This window comes from Erpetoichthys calabaricus, chromosome 17 (assembly GCF_900747795.2).
Source record: "Erpetoichthys calabaricus chromosome 17, fErpCal1.3, whole genome shotgun sequence".
Taxonomy (NCBI): domain Eukaryota; kingdom Metazoa; phylum Chordata; class Cladistia; order Polypteriformes; family Polypteridae; genus Erpetoichthys; species Erpetoichthys calabaricus.
Genome location: NC_041410.2, coordinates 79,229,972 through 79,248,987, shown reverse-complemented (window position 1 = coordinate 79,248,987; position 19,016 = coordinate 79,229,972). Strand labels below are relative to the sequence as shown.

The following is a 19,016-nucleotide window of genomic DNA, read 5'->3' as shown; positions in this document are numbered from 1 at the left end:
GCCATATTAGTAAAGGAAAAGAGAACAGAATCGAAATCTCAGTGCTCAAAATGGTGGATGTGGTGTGTTGCTTTAGAGACGGTAATGCATAGTGTAATTTTATGCTTGACTATATTTGAGTATAGGGCAACAAACACCGAGAACGTTGCGATTCAGTATATTTAGCGGAAAGGAAGATTTTTTTTTAAATACGATACTGATATTTTTATTTTAACATAAAGTGTAGTATATAATATTTTGCGCTTTTTGACCGACACATTTTAAACCGGTATAACTTCTTACTTTCCAGCTGCGAATAAATGTTCTGAATGTGCTCGGTCCATGGCCACAGTGGCTAGTTCTAGTGTTCTACGTCGAAGGAGTTTAAGGTTCAAATGATTTGGTTTGGTATGCACGTTCTCCCCGTGTATGTGTCTGTAAAGTCCACACAAGGTTGGTTGGTTGGCGACTCTTACCCCAAACAGCTATATTGCAAAATGGTTCCTAAAATTAATGGATTTGATGTAAACGGTTTTATTTATTTGTGTCGGTGTATGTGGGTGTATAGTTGTATTAGATGTTTAGTTCACAAGGAACAATAAAATACATTTAGAGTAAAGGGCTATTTCTCCATGTATGTTTGTACATTGTATATTTATGTAGATTGTAAACGTGCTTCACATTGTTGATGTTTGTATTTAGCCGTTTATAGTTAAAATTAATGCATGTTATTGAAACATTTTATTAGGTTTTTGGTATTTTGTAAATGTATTTTCTATCTCACAATATTTTAATCTTTTTTTTTTTTTTTTAAGCTGTGGCAGTGCATGAGTGTGTCCAGTGATTGCCTGGCACCTGTTTCAGGGTTGCTTCCTATCTTATGTCAACTTCTGCCAGGATATGCTTTGTGACCTTTCTAATTGGCATAAACCGGTTCAAGCTATGATTACATCATTGTGGACAGTCTTTACAAAAGGAGTTTCCTTAAGGTTAGATGGGTATGTTAGTGAAAAGCAATTTTAACTCTTGTTGATTATGAAGAAAAAAACACCACTTGATTTTTGAAGTGACACAGCAAATTCTGTAGAAATCAATACTCAGTGTTTAATGTTTTCTTGTGCTTTGTCAGTCTTCCATGAAACTCCGTTTGTGAACTACCTGGATAGTGATCTTATACCTGGTTTCTCCCAGTAGTGGAAGAATGCCATTCTAGTGAAAATGCTATAAGCTGTGTAAAAATGAATAAAAAACAGTTACCGAAATTACAACTAGATTAGGTGTCTTGTTTATTTGAAGGTTAAATGGTTTAAAATTTGAGGGTGGCATGGTAGCACAGTGGTCATGCTGCTGCCTCGCAATAAGGAGACCAGTGTTCATATCCTGAGTCCTTCCTTTGTAGAACTTGCGTGTTCTCCCCAGGTTTGTGTTTTCCAGGTGCTCTGGTTTTCTCCCACAGTCCAAAGATGTAAAGGTTAGGTGGATTGGCAATGCTAAATTGGCCTTCGTGAGTGTGTGTATGTTCACCCTGCAATGGACTGGCAGCCCTTCCAAGTTTTATTTCTAACTTGTGCTTTATACTTGCTGGGATAGGCTTTGGCTCCCCTGGGACCCTGCTCAGGATGAAGCAGGTTTAGAAAATGGATGGATGGTTTAAAGATCATATTCAGTGAATTAAAATATCATACCATTCCATTACCTAAGATTAGTTTTGATTGTTTTAATAAAGTAACACACCACCATTTACTATACCTTACACTGTGCATCATTTTTCTACATTTTCATGTAGAATGCAAAAGCACCTATTTTTGTCTTCATGTCTGTCTCTCCACATGAAACAACTCCACTCACAGTTGACAAATTTTGGTTAAACTTTGGTACACTTATTCTTGAAGCAGTTTTGTTGGGAAAATCAGTGTAATTGAGATATCTTGAACATATCACATTGTGTACATTTTTGAAATTTCAAGCATTGCCAAATTTTCAGAATTGTCTTGTCTTAAAAGAGAATCATTCTCTGCAACCTCAAGTGCTGATTCGTTTACTTGCTCACATTTACCTTGAGAGAGGTTATTTCCATTTGTTTATTTTCCTTTTGCATGTCCGATGAATTATCCTGATAAAAGAAATCCCCTGTACAAGTTACTGAAATGCCAACGGGGTTGCATATGTGGTGGGGAACTTATTGTCATATCGTCTGGCTGTGTGGGGGCAAATCTCAGCATATTTTAACTCTCCATAGGGCACTTCTTTCAACAATTTTATGTTTTAGGAAACATGAACTACAATTCGCCTTAACCCGCCCCAGCCAAAAACTAATAATAGTACATAAATCAATACAATGCTTACTAAAATGAGTTGCAATCTGATTATATTTAAAAGCTATTTCAGCAATCATAAACATATCAGAGCGTAGTATTTAACTGCATGATATTGTAAAATGCTGTTGAAAAACACATTTTCCATTATTATTGTCATTTTGGACTACAACGTACTGTTACAAAAATAATACATAAAAATGTGATTTTTCTGTCATTGGTTAAGTAAATAAGCAGAGTTTATAAGTAAGTTGTCGCTGGTTGCTATTTATTGTCAGTTTTATAAGTAAGAAGTTTCCCAGTATTAAAACAGTTAACTAAGTCCCCAAGTGCCCTGAATGTTTTGCCATTTGTATCTGCTCTTGTGTTGCAATCTTCCCACATGAATTGCCTTTTTCTGATTTCAGGGTCTTTCTCATAGCATCTTTTAATTATGCATACAATCATATATCCCTCATGTTCTTCATTTACAAAGGCCTGAGTATCATTTTATACATTTTACTTGTTTCCAATCCATTTATCCATCATGTTGTCTGTCTAATCCAATTTGGTTACACTCCTATGGGGCCAATTTTGTCTTTTTATTTCCTGCATCTTTTTAGATGGATTCTGGAATGTGCTTAATAAGGTGTACAAATAATTTCACTATACTGTACTCTGTACATTTGACAATAAATTTGAAATTGAATCTTCAACTCTCTTTTACAGATATTTTTATAAATTATTTTCCTTTTACCTTATCTTGCTTTTATAAATACTGTATACACAGTGGCCACTTTTTTAGGTAATCTATTTAGATCCAGTTTTCCATAATAGACAGCTTTGTGTGAAATCTTCAGTTTCTTGGCAAGCTGTGGCATGGTACCTGAACTTTAGGAATTCCTATACTTTTTTTTAACAGAATAACCGGTTTCAGCAGTGCTAATGCACTGTAATAACTAGTTAGAATTTATATAGGAGTCATTAAGGATAAGTGAAGGGAATTCATCATTAGGGTGCTGATGGAATAGCTGTTGAAATGGGGCTTTGCAGTCATATGTGAATAATAAATTAAAAATAAGTAATTTCAGGCAGTAATAGCTTTTAACAACACCAGCAATTTCTTGACTGTGTTTGTAAAGAAATTTTATGTTATGTTTATCAAAAAAATATCAATTAAAAATGAAAATGTATATATTCTAGCCATGCTACCCATCTAAAATGAGTTGGAATCAAAGTAATCAACGTATACCTCAATATTAAGGTTTCGAAGTGCGACATCTATTGAAATGTATTAAAATGCATTACATTTGTCATTTCAATTGATAGTGCAGCACAAACCTTTGTAGTAATAATAAAATTGCATCACTTAAAGTGTTTGTGATATTCCATTTGTCATAAAGACAAGTGCAATGCGTGTGTCTTCAGTTATATGCCATTTGGTATGGGAAAAGGCAGTGTTAATGTTTTTAGTGTGCTGTTGGAATGATAAATGCAGTGCATTGTATTACTACAAATGTTTGTGATGCACATTCTATTGAAATAAGAGAGATAGCAACCAAATGGACACATATTTATCCTTTTATTAAGGTGTGTGCTGGTTAGGTTGAGCTGCAGTTTGAGCCTGACCCTGTATGAGTATGCATGTGGGTGTGTGCTTGAGTGGGCCCTGCAATAAACTTGCTTGTTATCCAAAGTTGTTTCGTGCGTTGTGTTTGCTTTTGTTGTCAAGATGAGCTTTGGCTAACTGTAACCCTGCATTAGATTATACAGGTTTAAGAATGTTGTGTTGCATTATGTATTTATTCTAGGTGTGTGGAGTAACTTATAAAACATTTAAGTATAATTATGTGATTATTACGAATTTGACTTTGCTCATGATGCTCTGCCAATTACATTATACAGTACACATTGACAGACCCGGACATGCTGTTAAATCGAAACATTGAGAATTTATATATAATTTACATTCACTTAATATTTCGGAGCAAGCAGACAAAATGAGAGAGTACCGCCCCACTTGTCCTAATGACAGGCCTCTCGCCACAGCGCCCAGCCTGTTTGCCGTATGGGCCGGGCCGGCTTGTGCGTTTCACCGCCCCCCATTGTGACAAGTCTAGAGAGGCGTCTAGCACGTCCGGGTGCGTCACGAAGGCCACGTCTGAAAACAGAAAGCACAAGAACGGGGCAGCCGGTGAGTGAACGCGTCCTTTTCACACTTACTACCCAATGAGAAATTCCAGAATCCTTTAGTACGTTTGCAATCATGCCACAGGTTTTGATGGGGCGGAACAGCGCTAAGCAGCACTATATGATAATAAATGGCAACCAGCGACAAAGGATTACGGAAAACAATATGTGGAAGTAATTCCCCAATGGCTCTAGCCCTCAGGAGAGGGGTACATTAATTGCTTAAGCAAAGAACAAAGGGCCTGCTTTACTGATATGGCAAAAAAAAAAAAAAAGGACAAGATCTTTCTGGAAGACCGACCATCACTGTGGCGCTGCGTGACTCACTCTAAAGACAGCCAGCGTTTGTGCCCCTCCCACCAGCCTACGAAACGCGATGACCAGCTGTTGCGAAACATGGCAGTTCACAACAAACATATAGTTGCATTTACAGGGCCGTACGTTTTGAAAGCTTGTTTTCGTTTTATGTGATCACATTCTAAATCCCACTGAATGTTACTCATTTTTGGAAACATCGACTCGGTATACTCCATCCGTCAGCGATCGGCAGCCATCACTCCAGCAACAGGGAGTTTCAGGGTGGGTTTTTGTGACTCGCATTCTTAATGTACTGTATTTGAAACTGTCTGATTTTAATTCACATCTTAATTTAGTTTAACTACCTCCAAGCATACATAATGTCCGCGCGTCGGTCTTAAAATGTTAAGAAAGAGCAAAAGCTATTGGTATTAGAGTTTTGTATGTTGCTTTTTGTTTGGTCGTTGTCGAAAGAAGTTGGGATTCATACCTGCGTCATAAAGCATCCTCAAAGAAGAGCTGCTTCAGGTTTAGTCTTATGTAAAAGGAAATCTCTTAATAAAGGAGGAATTAATGATTTTGGCAACGAGCATAGTGAGCTTGACGATATAATATTCAAAGGTAAAAGGAAACATTTTAAAATGTTGCATTAACACAGACTTACCGTTTAATGATCATTTACCGGTACGTCATATTACATATTTGCAAACCGCATTGAATGTAGGACACGAAGCTACAGTAGAAAACAAGTGTAGTGTAAATTTCAAGGTGTACAATATGAAAGTAATCAGAATTTAGTAAATGCCCTCATATGAATGATCTGAAAAGAGAGAAAAACCTAAAGCAAAGAAAAAGAAAGGGCTGTTTTTTAGCTCCACCCAAGGGTACGAATTCTTTACAATTTCGTGTTGAAAATGAGTAAAGTATGCTTTTAATCCCTGCCAGCATTTAGTATTTCACCTCAATAAATAAAAACATACCTCACAGTTTTAAAATAACGCTAGAGTAAATATTTACATGCAAGATTTACCTTCATTGAAACAATTCTAACTTAAATAATACTGGAAAACATATTCCGGCCACACAATATTCATCAGTTTTCTTGTAAAGGCACAGACTCAAAAACCAACAAACATCATTTTGTCTTATTTTTTATGAATGAGGAGACAGTAGCTTCAGCTTTTACACATACATTTCACTCTTAAATATTAGTCTCAAGACAACCTCTGATGGAGTGTGAATCTGGAATCTATACAGCCGCTGTCAGTGTCTGGATGGTAATGGTGCAATGGTCTTCTACAAAGTTTGAAGTGTTGGTCAAAAAAGGCCACTTTGAATTTGTTCAATAGACAAAAGACTCAAACAGTGTCTCAGTGCCACAGAATTCTGTCAAGCATTTTTTAAAGAATGCACTTAGTAAACAAAAAAACTATGAAACATTTCGTGTAGCCTATTCAGTCACTCTCTCTACGCTTAAGGTTTAAGTGTCCGAGCGTGAGAGACGCACTTTAAAAATATTAAAATAAAGTAAAAATAAGACACGTTCATTAACAAACTTATCATGAAATAAAGAACAACAGGTACATTTAAAAACACAAATCATTCCACTCACATATGTGTTTCATTAGTAAAAAAAATAAAATATTTTGTCTAGCCTATTCAGTCACTCTTGAGGGAAAAGAGAAAAAAACATTAAAAATATGACCATACGCCACACTTCATTAAAATTTGAAACAAAAATAAAACTAAATAAATACACAGTAACAAATACCAAAAACCATACAACGTCCAAATATAATTCAAAATATAAACTTTTAAAGAATCTTCGTATATAACTTTAATCATAAAAGCAACAGACAGACGCACCTCTCATCATAGCGCTCCTATTTAACTATCAGAGCAAGAGACCAGAGGTGGGTAGAGTAGCCAAAAATTGTACTCAAGTAAGAGTAGTGTTACTTCAAAATAATATTACTCAAGTAGAAGTAAAAAATAGTCATCCAAAAAATTACTCGAGAGTAAAAAAGTACTTTGTGAAAAGACTACTCAAGTACTGAGTAACTGTTTGATCATAATAAATTATTTATTTTTTAGAAATGTTTTAGTAATTCAGACAAAAATATAAAATAATGTGCAAATTGTGCCATTTCCAAATAATAAAATAAAAAATGAGTAAAAATAAATAACATCTTTACAAAATAAAGATGCACAAATAAATAAACACAAAGTTCCAAATCTCAGTTTTTCACAACAAAGCTTTTGAAGCCAATACCTGCAGTAGGTAACCTGTATGTTTGAACAGAGCAAACTACTTATAGTGACAAGATATACTGTACACCATGGGTACCCAATACATTGATCGTGATCGACCAGTAGATCGGAAAGGTAGTGCAGGTAGATCGCGTTGCATTAAAATTTTTTTTTTTTTTTTTTTTATAAATGTTAGTCTATCATATCCTCCCTATGGCATTTGCCACTTGATTGGCATACAGGGCGGCCAGTCTGAGATCTCTTTTCTTCTAACACACTGGTCATCCTGCATGCATGATCAAACACGTGAGCTACTGCAAAAATCCGGCTATCTAAGTGATCTAGTTAGCCTTCCAATTTATATCGACTAAAGAAGGGATTTAAAAAAAAAATAAATTGCTGGATGTGGAATTAGAAGAGGATTATTTTGTCTCACAATGTCACAATCGAAGTGCGTTTGTCTGATCTGTCAATCTATCATTGCTATTCCAAAGAAGGAAAATGTGGAAAAGCACTTTAGAACTGTTCATAAAAACTACAAAACTGACTTCCGTCCGAAAAGCGATCTGAGAAAGAGAAAGGAGAGGGAATTAAAATCACAGTTAATAGGGCAGCCGTCATTTTTCACTCCGCTGAATTCAAAAACAAAGGCATACACACTGAAGCATTGTTCCAGGTGAGTCACTCAATCATTAAGCATAAGAAGTCCTTCCAAGAAGGAGAGATGATAAAAGAGGCCTTCGTTGAGGTAGATGGCTAGGGAGAAATTCCTGCTGAGATTTCAAGACCCCTGGCCGGAGAAAAAGGAGTTTCTCCTTGTCATTAAACATGCATAATACAAGTAACTTAATAATGATCAATGGCCGCTAGACTTAGCATTTTTTACGATCTGACCAACATGTTGAATGAGCTTAATTTACAGCTGCAAGGAAAAGAGAAAACCATGGTCAATATTATTAGCTCAGTCAATGCTTTCAGAAGAAAAATGCAACATCTGTACTCAGAGCTGCAGCACCTTGATTTGGGGAACATCCAAAACCTCGCGTCAGAGCTGGAGACACAATGGAAGGCATGTGCGCAACTTGACAGCATACGCTACACAGAACAGATTGAAAATTGTCTGTCAGACTTTGACAGACGGTTTCAAGACTCGGCTTTACTTGAGCCAATCGCTACATTTAAATGCTATCCATTTAGGGAAGATGTTAAGGGTGATTCACCCGCATCAAAAATTGCAACATTGTTTCACCTAAAACTCCTCTACAGTGGAGGATGAGATTTTGACACTGCAGGATGACATTCAGCTGAAGTATGGGGCTCATGGACAGTTTTGGAACTTACTCACAGAGGGAAAGTACCCAAACATGAGGAAATGTGCTACGTCCTTGACTGCATTATTCGGCTCTACTTATTTATGCGAGTCACAATGCAGAGTCTTGTGATTATTGTTGTTACGTCTGATTGGTGAAACAGTCATGCAGTAGGTCCACTGGCGGATTCTCTCTGGCAAAAATATAGCGTACTGTATCTAATGGAAAAAAGTAACGATTCAAGTGTTGCCCAATGTAGCAGAGTAAGAGTAGCGTTTCTTCTTCACAAATGTACTCAAGTAAAAAGTATGGTGCAGTAAAACTACTCGTAGAAGTACAATTTTTTTTTTTAAAAAAAGTTACTCAAGTAAATGTAATGGAGTAAATGTAACTCGTTACTATACACCTCTGTGAGAGACGCATGCAAAGTAAAAACTAGACTTGAACAAAAACAAGAAACTATCCAACCAGAAAAACCAACATTAAACCAAAAGGATTTGTGCCCACTACAGAGTAATAATGCCTGCTCATTTTCCAGTTTAATAACATTATATAATTTCACTATTAGTTTATTTCACTGGTTACTCTGAATGCCAGGCCAGGCAACAGGCCACCGGGAAAGCTCCCACTGATTGTAAACGTCAGTCTAGCTCTGCTGCCTCTGTCTTTAGAAACATGTTGCCAGACCTGCAAATGACCTCTAGTAGATATTTAAAATATTTACAACAGCTTTTCATTATTTTTTGTGGACTTTCCTTTGTTATGCTTAGGCTGGTGCAGTATGTTGCTCTGCTTCCTTAAAGCTCGAAGATCTAACCTGAAGGATAAGTTTGGTATTTTTCAAATCAAAGTTTTTTCTTCACAGTCATGGTATATATTAATTTGCCACTTGAAATTGTGCTTTAAAGTTAAGCACTTTTGATACATTAAAAAATACCTTGTGTGTGCTTACTGTTTACAGTGGAACTTTAGGGTAGACTGCTTACTGTTTACAGTGGAACTTTAGGGTACACAGATCCTGTTGGTGTGGAGTCTGAATGTTCCCCAATGACCTTTTGGCTTTTTTTATGTCGCAAAGATGTTTGGTTAGGTTAGTAGGTCACACTTGTACAATGTGAGTGAATCATATGGTTGTCTGGTTTGCCATCTAAAGTTTGTTTTTTTTGGCTTGATGCTATGGTCATAGCTTCTGGCTCCATGTGAACCGGAGGTGGAATATATAGTAGATTTGGAAAATGCATAGATCAATTTTGATCACAAATCTTACAACTGAACATTAGTGAGCTGTCAAAAATAGCTTGTCTAAGATATGCAAATAATTGTTTTCACCGAGCTAAATATTAAAACTGTCGTAAGTAAAGTCAACTATTGTAGTAGTAAAGGGGAATGTCTAAGGGCAATTTAACAAGTTGAACTGTGAAGATTTCTTTTAAAGTAATAAATTGAAAATGGGTTCTGATTATATTTATATTGCTTTAATTTTATGTGTTCTGTGACGATATCTGGTAAAGTCACAGTTTTATTGCCACGTAATCCTTCCCTTGGACCAAAATACTTAAGAAGACTTTTTCAAAAACTGCATTAACTTGAAGTGCAAATGAGAAAGTACATGTATCTCAACATACTAGGTCATTCACTCTTTATTCCTTTTGTACTGTTCATATCCCAGTACAGTTTGGTTACTAAATTATGAATCAAAAATTGTATGCAGTACTGTGTGCCTATGAAAACAATCTGCGTACCTCCTAATAACAAGCTGCATAACCAGTGACATTTACTGTTGGCTCACGTAAGTGATTTTAAGGTTGGTGTTTAAGGTACACAGTAAATGTAGTTATGAGCTTAGAAAAGCAATTGAACTTACTAAATGTCAATACTGAGATAAACTGGAGACTGAGTAGAAGAGCAGGCATAATCCTAATATCTGACTTAATTGTCTTTTTTGGAAGCAAGTAGATACCTTAAGTGTCCCTGTACCAAAGAAAACAAAAGCAGGCTGTCTTAATGACTATACAATAGATACAATCATCCTGGCACACCTGGATGATAAAAACTACAGTGCTATAGCGTTGTTTATAGTGTACAGATCAACATTTAGCAAAGTTGAATTAAACAGATCAAAACAGATCACTCAATTTTTAGAGTTTGGAATTTGTGACACCTTTTACAACAAGATATTAGAATTCCTAATTGGCAGATCCCACCCAGCATAGGCAGAATGGCAGAATTACTTCCTCCATGCTGATATGAGGATAGAATGCCAAATCCTCTATTGTAATTCATTTATATCCATTACTGCATGGCCAAACACCGCCCCAGTTTCATCATTGTTAATGACACCATCATTGTAGGTACAATCACCAACAATGATGAGCCACTTACAGAGAACAGATTTTCCTACTGACACAATAGTACTAAGACAACAGTGGTGACAAAATCAAGAAACTGGTTGTAGATTTAAAGAAACAGAAAGATAAGTTAGCTTGAATTGTCCATATCCTTCCATTTATAGCCCGTGTTGCACATGGCCCTCACAGTAGTTCTTGGTGGCCCCTGTAAAAAGAGGTATTTTGAGGAATAACATAGGCCATCCTAGGTTTTCCAACCTAAGCTATAAAACTGCCATGCCAGCCCAAAGCTTATATGTAATGTTTTAATGACATATGTCAAACTTTAAATGGCATGTATACTGTACATGTGCTAATCAACCATTCACACTTCCTGGTGCCATGATTAGTGAGTATAGCTACCTTCTATTATGATTCTGTTTTTTTCTTTTAACTTTGTATGAATGCATTTAGCATTTATTTCATATTCTTTGTGTCTGTTTGGATGTTTAGAATATGAAGTATTCATATTTCAAGTTTATTTTGTGCTAAAGGCAATCATTAAAATTGTTAAAAATATTTAACCTTTAATTGGAATGCCATTTTATTTCTTTTAGGCACAGCTATTTTGGACATGTGTACAGTTGCTACTCAAGTCACTATATAGGACAACCAGAGGCCACAACTTGTGATGTCACTATATAGAGGGTATAAAGGTTAGGGGTCAAGTACTGCCTGATTATTGGATAGACACCTAAAAGTTAGTCATTTGGCGTTGTTGACAGATAGGAAAGGTTCATGGCTTTGATCTTTGTTTTGTGATCTTTCGCCTGTATTTTAATAGTATCTCTGCCTTTACCCTATTAAAGCATTACAGCTTACCTTGAAACTTCTGTCTTCCTTATCTACAAAAAAGTACAGTTTTAAAGAATATTCCAGCCAAAAACATATCTGCTGCTTACACTGTGTTGTTTGCAGTGATGTTTAATGTTGCATTTTCCTAAAGAAAAGAGATGATAAAGTTCATAATACAGAGAGCATCAAATGGGGGCAATGTCATACAACAGCAAACAATATCAAAACATCCATGGGAAAAAAAATCCTAAATTACTTGTATCAGGTATTCCATATGTTGATTAGCCATTCATTTGTTCACACCTGTCTCAAATACACTTATTTTTGTTAAAATATTATTAGATAAAATACTTCCTGAAAATTCTCTTGGGTACAGAAGGGGAAGTGCTACGAAATGAGATTGAGCTTTTAAATTGAACAACCATCCCTTCCCTCCAGCTGCACTTTTGGTTCTGCAGCAGGAACTTTCTCATTTTCTGGAATGCTTTTTGTCTTCAAGTAGTATACAAGGCAATGTAGAATTATTCCAAGAGAAGGCATACTGCAGACATTGCCACTGCTGCACAGATTCCCATGCCTGAAAAAAAATCTGACAGGCAATATATCACCCTGAAAAATATTACAATTCTTTATAGATTTTCCCCCCACCTCTAATATAGATGATATACTGCTATTAGATATACATTAATCAGCCACAATATACAAGCTACAGTTGCAGTTTCTTGCCCATTGCAAGTACAGTTCTTCAGTAACTAGCATTTTCTTGTTGATAATTTTAATAGGCAGTGAATGATAAAAAAAAAATAATATTAATAATAATAATTTTGAAGTTCATAGCTCAGAAGGCCCAGGTTTAGTTTATATAAACAAGCACCAGAAGAATACAAATCATATGAAAAATGGAACCATGCACTGCATGATTGCCTTTTATTACATCTTTTGCTTAATTAGACTCATTTCTTTCTCAGTCAGTTGAATGCAGAATTCAAAAAATCCTTGTGATTTATGCTGTGGTTACATGCAACAGTAAGCACATTAAAATGTTGAAAATTGAACTATTTTAATTGTCGTTGTATATTCTGTGTGCTGGATGTGTATTCCTTTCATCTTGTCTAAATGATATTTAAATGTAGTTGAAGGGCAGCTTTTAAATTCATCTGTGCCAGTTTAGTGTTAACTCTGGCTTTCCAGGCAATGTTTTTTTCATTAATATTGAATTGAGAGCAAAAAGTAAAAAAAAAAAAAAGTACTTTAAGAAAGAGTTTAACAAATTTTAGCAGTATTGGGTTAAAAGTTCATCCATCTATCCATCCATCCTCTTCCGCTTATCCGAAGTTGGGTCGCGGGGGCAGCAGCTTGAGCAGAGATGCCCAGACTTCCCTCTCCCCGGCCACTTCTTCTAGCTCTTCCGGGAGAATCCCAAGGCGTTCCCAGGCCAGCCGAGAGACATAGTCCCTCCAGCGTGTCCTGGGTCTTCCCCGGGGCCTCCTCCCGGTTAGACGTGCCCGGAACACCTCACCAGGGAGGCATCCAGGAGGCATCCTGATCAGATGCCCAAGCCACCTCATCTGACTCCTCTCGATGCGAAGGAGCAGCGGCTCTACTCTGAGCCCCTCCTGGATGACTGAGCTTCTCACCCTATCTTTAAGGGAAAGCCCAGACACCCTGCGGAGGAAACTCATTTCAGCCGCTTGTATTCGCGATCTCGTTCTTTCGGTCACTACCCATAGCTCATCACCATAGGTGAGGGTAGGAACATAGATCGACTGGTAAACTGAGAGCTTCGCCTTGCGGCTCAGCTCCTTTTTCACCACGACAGACCGATGCAGAGCCCACATCACTGCGGATGCCGCACCGATCCGCCTGTCGATCTCGCGCTCCATTCTTCCCTCACTCGTGAACAAGACCCCAAGATACTTGAACTCCTCCAATTGGCAGGATCTCGCTACCAACCCTGAGAGGGCACTCCACCCTTTTCCGGCTGAGGACCATGGTCTCGGATTTGGAGGTGCTGATTCCCATCCCAGCCGCTTCACACTTGGCTGCGAACCGATCCAGAGAGAGCTGAAGATCACGGCCTGAGGAAGCAAACAGGACAACATCATCTGCAAAAAGCAGTGACCCAATCCTGAATCCACCAAACCGGACCCCCTCAACACCCTGGCTGCGCCTAGAAATTCTGTCCATAAAAGTTATGAACAGAATCGGTGACAAAGGGCAGCCCTGGCGGTGTCCAACTCTCACTGGAAACGGGTTCGACTTACTGCCGGCAATGCGGACCAAGCTCTGGCACCAATCATACAGGGACCGAACAGCCCTTATCAGGGGATCCAGTACCCCATACTCTCGGAGTACCCCCCACAGGATTCCCCGAGGGACACAGTCGAATGCCTTTTCCAAGTCCACAAAACACATGTAGACTGGTTGGGCAAACTCCCATGCACCCTCCAGGACCCTGCTAAGGGTGTAGAGCTGGTCCACTGTTCCGCGACCAGGACGAAAACCACACTGTTCCTCCTGAATCCGAGGTTCGACTATCCGACGGACCCTCCTCTCCAGAACCCCCGAATAGACTTTTCCAGGGAGGTTGAGGAGTGTGATCCCTCTGTAGTTGGAACACACCCTCCGGTCCCCTTTCTTAAAGAGGGGGACCACCACCACCCCGGTCTGCCAATCCAGAGGCACTGTCCCTGATGTCCATGCGATGTTGCAGAGGCGTGTCAACGAAGACAGTCCTACAACATCCAGAGCCTTGAGGAACTCCGGGCGTATCTCATCCACCCCCAGGGCCCTGCCACCAAGGAGTTTTTTTGACCACCTCGGTGACCTCAGTCCCAGAGATGGGGGAGCCCACCTCCGAGTCCCCAGGCTCTGCTTCCTCATTGGAAGGCATGTTAGTGGGATTGAGGAGGTCTTCGAAGTACTCCCCCCACCGACCCACAACATCCCGAGTCGAGGTCAGCAGCGCACCATCACCACCATATACAGTGTTGACACTGCACTGCTTCACCCTCCTGAGACGCCGGACGGTGGACCAGAATCTCCTCAAAGCCGTCCGAAAGTCGTTCTCCATGGCCTCCCCAAACTCCTCCCACGCCCAAGTTTTTGCCTCAGCAACCACCAAAGCCGCATTCCGCTTGGCCTGCCGGTACCTATCAGCTGCCTCCAGAGTCCCACAGGACAAAAGGGTCCTGTAGGACTCCTCCTTCAGCTTGACGGCATCTCTCACCGCCGGTGTCCACCAACGGGTTCGGGGATTGCTGCCACGGCAGGCACCGACCACCTTACGGCCACAGCTCCGGTCAGCTGCCTCAACAATAGAGGCACGGAACATGGCCCATTCGGACTCAATGGCCCCCACCTCCCTCGGGATGTGGTTGAAGTTCTGCCGGAGGTGGGAGTTGAAGCTACTTCTGACAGGGGGCTCTGCCAGACGTTCCCAGCAGACCCTCACAACACGTTTGGACCTACCAGGCCTGACCGGCATCTTCCCCCACCATCGAAGCCAACTCACCACCAGGTGGTGATCAGTTGACAGCTCCACCCCTCTCTTCACCCAAATGTCCAAGACATGTGGCCGCAAGTCCGATGACACGACCACAAAGTCGATCATCGAACTGAGGCCTAGGGTGTCCTGGTGCCAAGTGCACATATGAACACCCCTATGCTTGAACATGGTGTTCGTTATGGACAATCCGTGACGAGCACAGAAGTCCAATAACAAAACACCGCTCGGGTTCAGATCAGGGGGGCCATTCCTCCCAATCACGCCCTTCCAGGTCTCACTGTCATTGCCCACGTGAGCATTGAAGTCTCCCAGCAGAACGAGGGAGTCCCCAGAAGGTATGCCCTCTAGCACCCCCTCCAGGGACTCCAAAAAGGGTGGGTACTCTGAACTGCTGTTCGGTGCATACGCACAAACAACAGTTAGGACCCGTCCCCCCACCCGAAGGCGAAGGGAGGCTACCCTCTCGTCCACCGGGGTAAACCCCAATGTACAGGCTCCAAGTTGGGGAGCAATAAGTATACCCACACCTGCTCGGCGCCTCTCACCGGGGGCAACTCCAGAGTGGTAGAGAGTCCAGCCCCTCTCAAGGAGATTGGTTCCAGAGTCCGAGCTGTGCGTCGAGGTGAGTCCGACTATATCTAGCCAGAACCTCTCAACTTCGCGCACTAGCTCAGGCTCCTTCCCCTTCAGAGAGGTGACATTCCACGTCCCAAGAGCCAGCTTCTGTAGCCGAGGATCAGACCGCCAAGATCACTGCCTTCGGCCACCACCCAACTCACACTGCACCCGACCTCCTTGGCCCCTCTCATAGGTGGTGAGCCCATGGGAAGGGGGACCCACATTGCCTCTTCAGGCTGTGCCCGGCCGAGCCCCATGGGTACAGGCCCGGCCACCAGGCGCTCTCCATCGAGCCCCACCTCCAGGCCTGGCTCCAAAGGGGGGCCCCAGTGACCCGCGTCCGGTCAAGGGAAAACGCCGTCCAAAGTTTTCATTCATCATAGAAGGTTTGAACCGCTCTTTGTCTCATCCCTCACATAGGACCAGTTTGCTTTGGGTGGCCCTACCAGGGGCATAAAGCACCGGACAACAGAGCTGCTAGGATCATTGGGACACGCAAACCCCTCCACCATGATAAGGTGGCGGTTAAAGGAGGGGGGGTTAAAAGTTTCATAAAATTAATTACAATGAAAATGCAACGCCAAACTCTCCTCCAGGACTGATTTAAAGTAAATTCTTTTAATTGTAGTGCAATACTATGTAATTTTTTTTAACTTGATTATTTTGCACTTAACTCTTTAGCATTACTGTTGTTATTTTATTTATTTAATTAATTTGCTTCAGGTTCATATATAATATCATTTTTATCTTTAGCTTAGTAAATGTATCACATATGAAGGTTACATGAAAATTGTTAAATAACAAATGTAAGCATATGCTGTGTCACCCCACAACAGATTGACCACTATAGGGAAGTAAAGTGTCAGGGTTAGGATGCTATTTATTGTTTACAGTGACAGTAATTTGCCTACTTTCCTCTTTTAGGAGACATTTTGTTCTATAAAAAGGAAACATTGAACTAGCTTACAGTAGGTAAGCTATCCATTAAAACTTGACTGGAAAGTAAAGTGGTAGATATATATCCACCACCTTACTAATCAGGGTAGCTATACATGGCATCACTGTGGGTCAGTCAAAACATGGGTCCATATTAGGGATTAGCTCAACACTACTATTTAAAATCCTATTATGTGAAACTTTGAACATATAGCACATGTCCTAAAATTAAATAAGTTTAAGCTGAGGTGACAAACAGCACAATAAGTTTTATTTTGGCATTATTTATTTAATAAAGCACTAGCTCTACTACTTGTATAAGATGGGCTGAAATCTAAGTAATCAATGTAGACTCCAAGAAGCTCATCTGTGTTTTTGTTTTTATTACTGAATCAGAAATTCTTCTCTGATGATATTCTGTCTTCTAGTTTCTTAACAGCTGTTTGTTTTCAAGAAATGAAGGCAGCATTGGGCAGCTAAGTGATATTTTTTTTCTGAAGTTTGAGTTTTCAGGTAACTAACAATCAGGTGTAAAGCAGATTTAAGAGTGCTATTGTGTTTACAATAATTAGTAGAATAACCTCTGTAGCTGCTGTAAAAGCCATTTCTTGTTTCATTTTCCTTCTGTAGCCTGCATATTTTGACACATCCTTTGTATATGAAAGGGCTTGTGCTTGTGTGTCAGCTCTACCTTGTTTTGTCGGATGTTTGCATTTGGAAAGGAATATTTTAATGAGAAACTCAGATAAAAGTGAAAATCAGCCATTAACGAGATACACTCACCATACAAAGCATAATATAATTCAACTAAAATCATATACCACACTTATCTCAGCTTTGATTACTGAAAGATTTCCATTGCTGACATCCTAATTGCAAGTTGTTATCTGGAGTATCTCAGCTACATGTTTTGGTGCTGCTCTGCACCTCATAAATCTTTGCTTACCTATTATACTGTATTGGATTCACTATTAGTCCTGATTCACAGTGTTTAGAGTATTACTGGATGGCATATTTTGCACAGTGAAAAGTCTGTTCTGATAATTTTTTATTGCATTGCACACTGACCTTCTCTTATTATTCAGTTGGAAAAATCTGATCCCATTCACTGTAACACAGCTAGAAAAAGAGCTTCCTGTTCTATGTTAAATCAGAAAAAATAAAAATTCTCCCCAATAAACTATCCAAAGCATCCTTAGAATTTACCAAGAATTTATTAGTACTTAGTTTAATTTGTTTCAACTGTGAGTGATAGAGACACACACATATTATTTGATTTCATAGCTCCCTAGATGGGCTAGAGATTTTGATGAAGCTGGATTTGGTACAGAATCTTGTGTTACTTATGTTATGCTCAGTTGTTGTTTAGTATACTAACTGTAACATCCTCTTATATGTCTAATAGAATAGAATATAAAGTTCTGCTAAATAACCTACAAAGCCTTAAACGACCTTGCGCCAAACAACATCAGTGACCTTCTCCATCACTATGTGCCTGCCCGCCCAATAAGATCCTCTGATTCTGGCAATCTTGTTGTGCCCCACACTAATCTACACTCCATAGGTGAAAGGGCCTTCAGCTATATAGCACACAGACTCTGGAATGACCTACCGAAATTAATTAGATCATCTGACTCCATGAATTCTTTTAAAAAAACAACTCAAAACTCATCTGTTCAGGAAGGCTTTTAGCTCTACCTGACTTTATTACCCTTCTTTCAGTTTACCTCTGTGTCAAGATGCTCATGTAACCTGTATGTGTGTGCTAGACCATCAATTATGTTATGTCTGTTAGGCTTTTCTCTGAATTACTGTCTTACTCTTCTTTATTTATTTATTTGGTTTAGTACAATGCTATGTACTGTATACCCTGCCGTTCTTTCTTAAACTCTGTGAAGTGCCTTGAGCATGGGAAAGGTGCTATATAAATGTGTTATTATTATTATTAATAAAGAGATATGAAGAAAAAGGGACTTGTCCTATAACTCAGAATTCATTCTTATACTGTATCTTAACTAAGTTCATATTAAGTTAATTAAATTTTATATTCTTCCTTGTATAGGCTAAATACCTTTTTATTTGTGTATGAATACTAAATCTAAGTGTATATAGCAACATAACCATTTAAAGAATAAAGTATAGTGATATTTTGATTATGTATTATATATGGTCGTCTTTGATTTGTTGGTGACTGTTCATTTGGGTGAATTTCCTAGCTCACTCCATCAAAATTTGCAGGCAACTTGAATGTTTCCTAAAATTCGCCTTCTCAGTGCAGATGGATAGATTTCAAATTGTTGTGAAATTTCCATAAAATCTTTTCTAGACTGATGAGTAGTGTGAAGAAAATTGTATTTTTCCATATATAAATACACTAGGGGGCTTCGTCTCTGCCGCTCGCATATATGGATTTCACTTTAACCAAACAACAAATCTTTTAATTCTCGCGGAT

General features: G+C 39.2%; 1 protein-coding gene across 4 annotated transcripts in view; it reads left to right on the top strand.

Moving 5' to 3' along the window:
- Positions 1 to 4: 4 nt before the first annotated feature.
- The window catches only part of rabac1 (Rab acceptor 1 (prenylated)), a 57,349-nt gene continuing 38,337 nt past the window's right edge, over positions 5 to 19,016 (top strand). For 2 of the 4 annotated variants that reach the window (XM_028822483.2, XM_028822482.2), the window contains exon 1: positions 4,384 to 4,467. The gene's annotated coding sequence lies outside the window, so the exon portion shown is untranslated. Of the gene's footprint in view, positions 82 to 4,383; positions 4,468 to 19,016 lie in introns of those variants that run through there. The other 2 variants (XM_028822484.2, XM_028822486.2) reach the window with 2 other exon arrangements.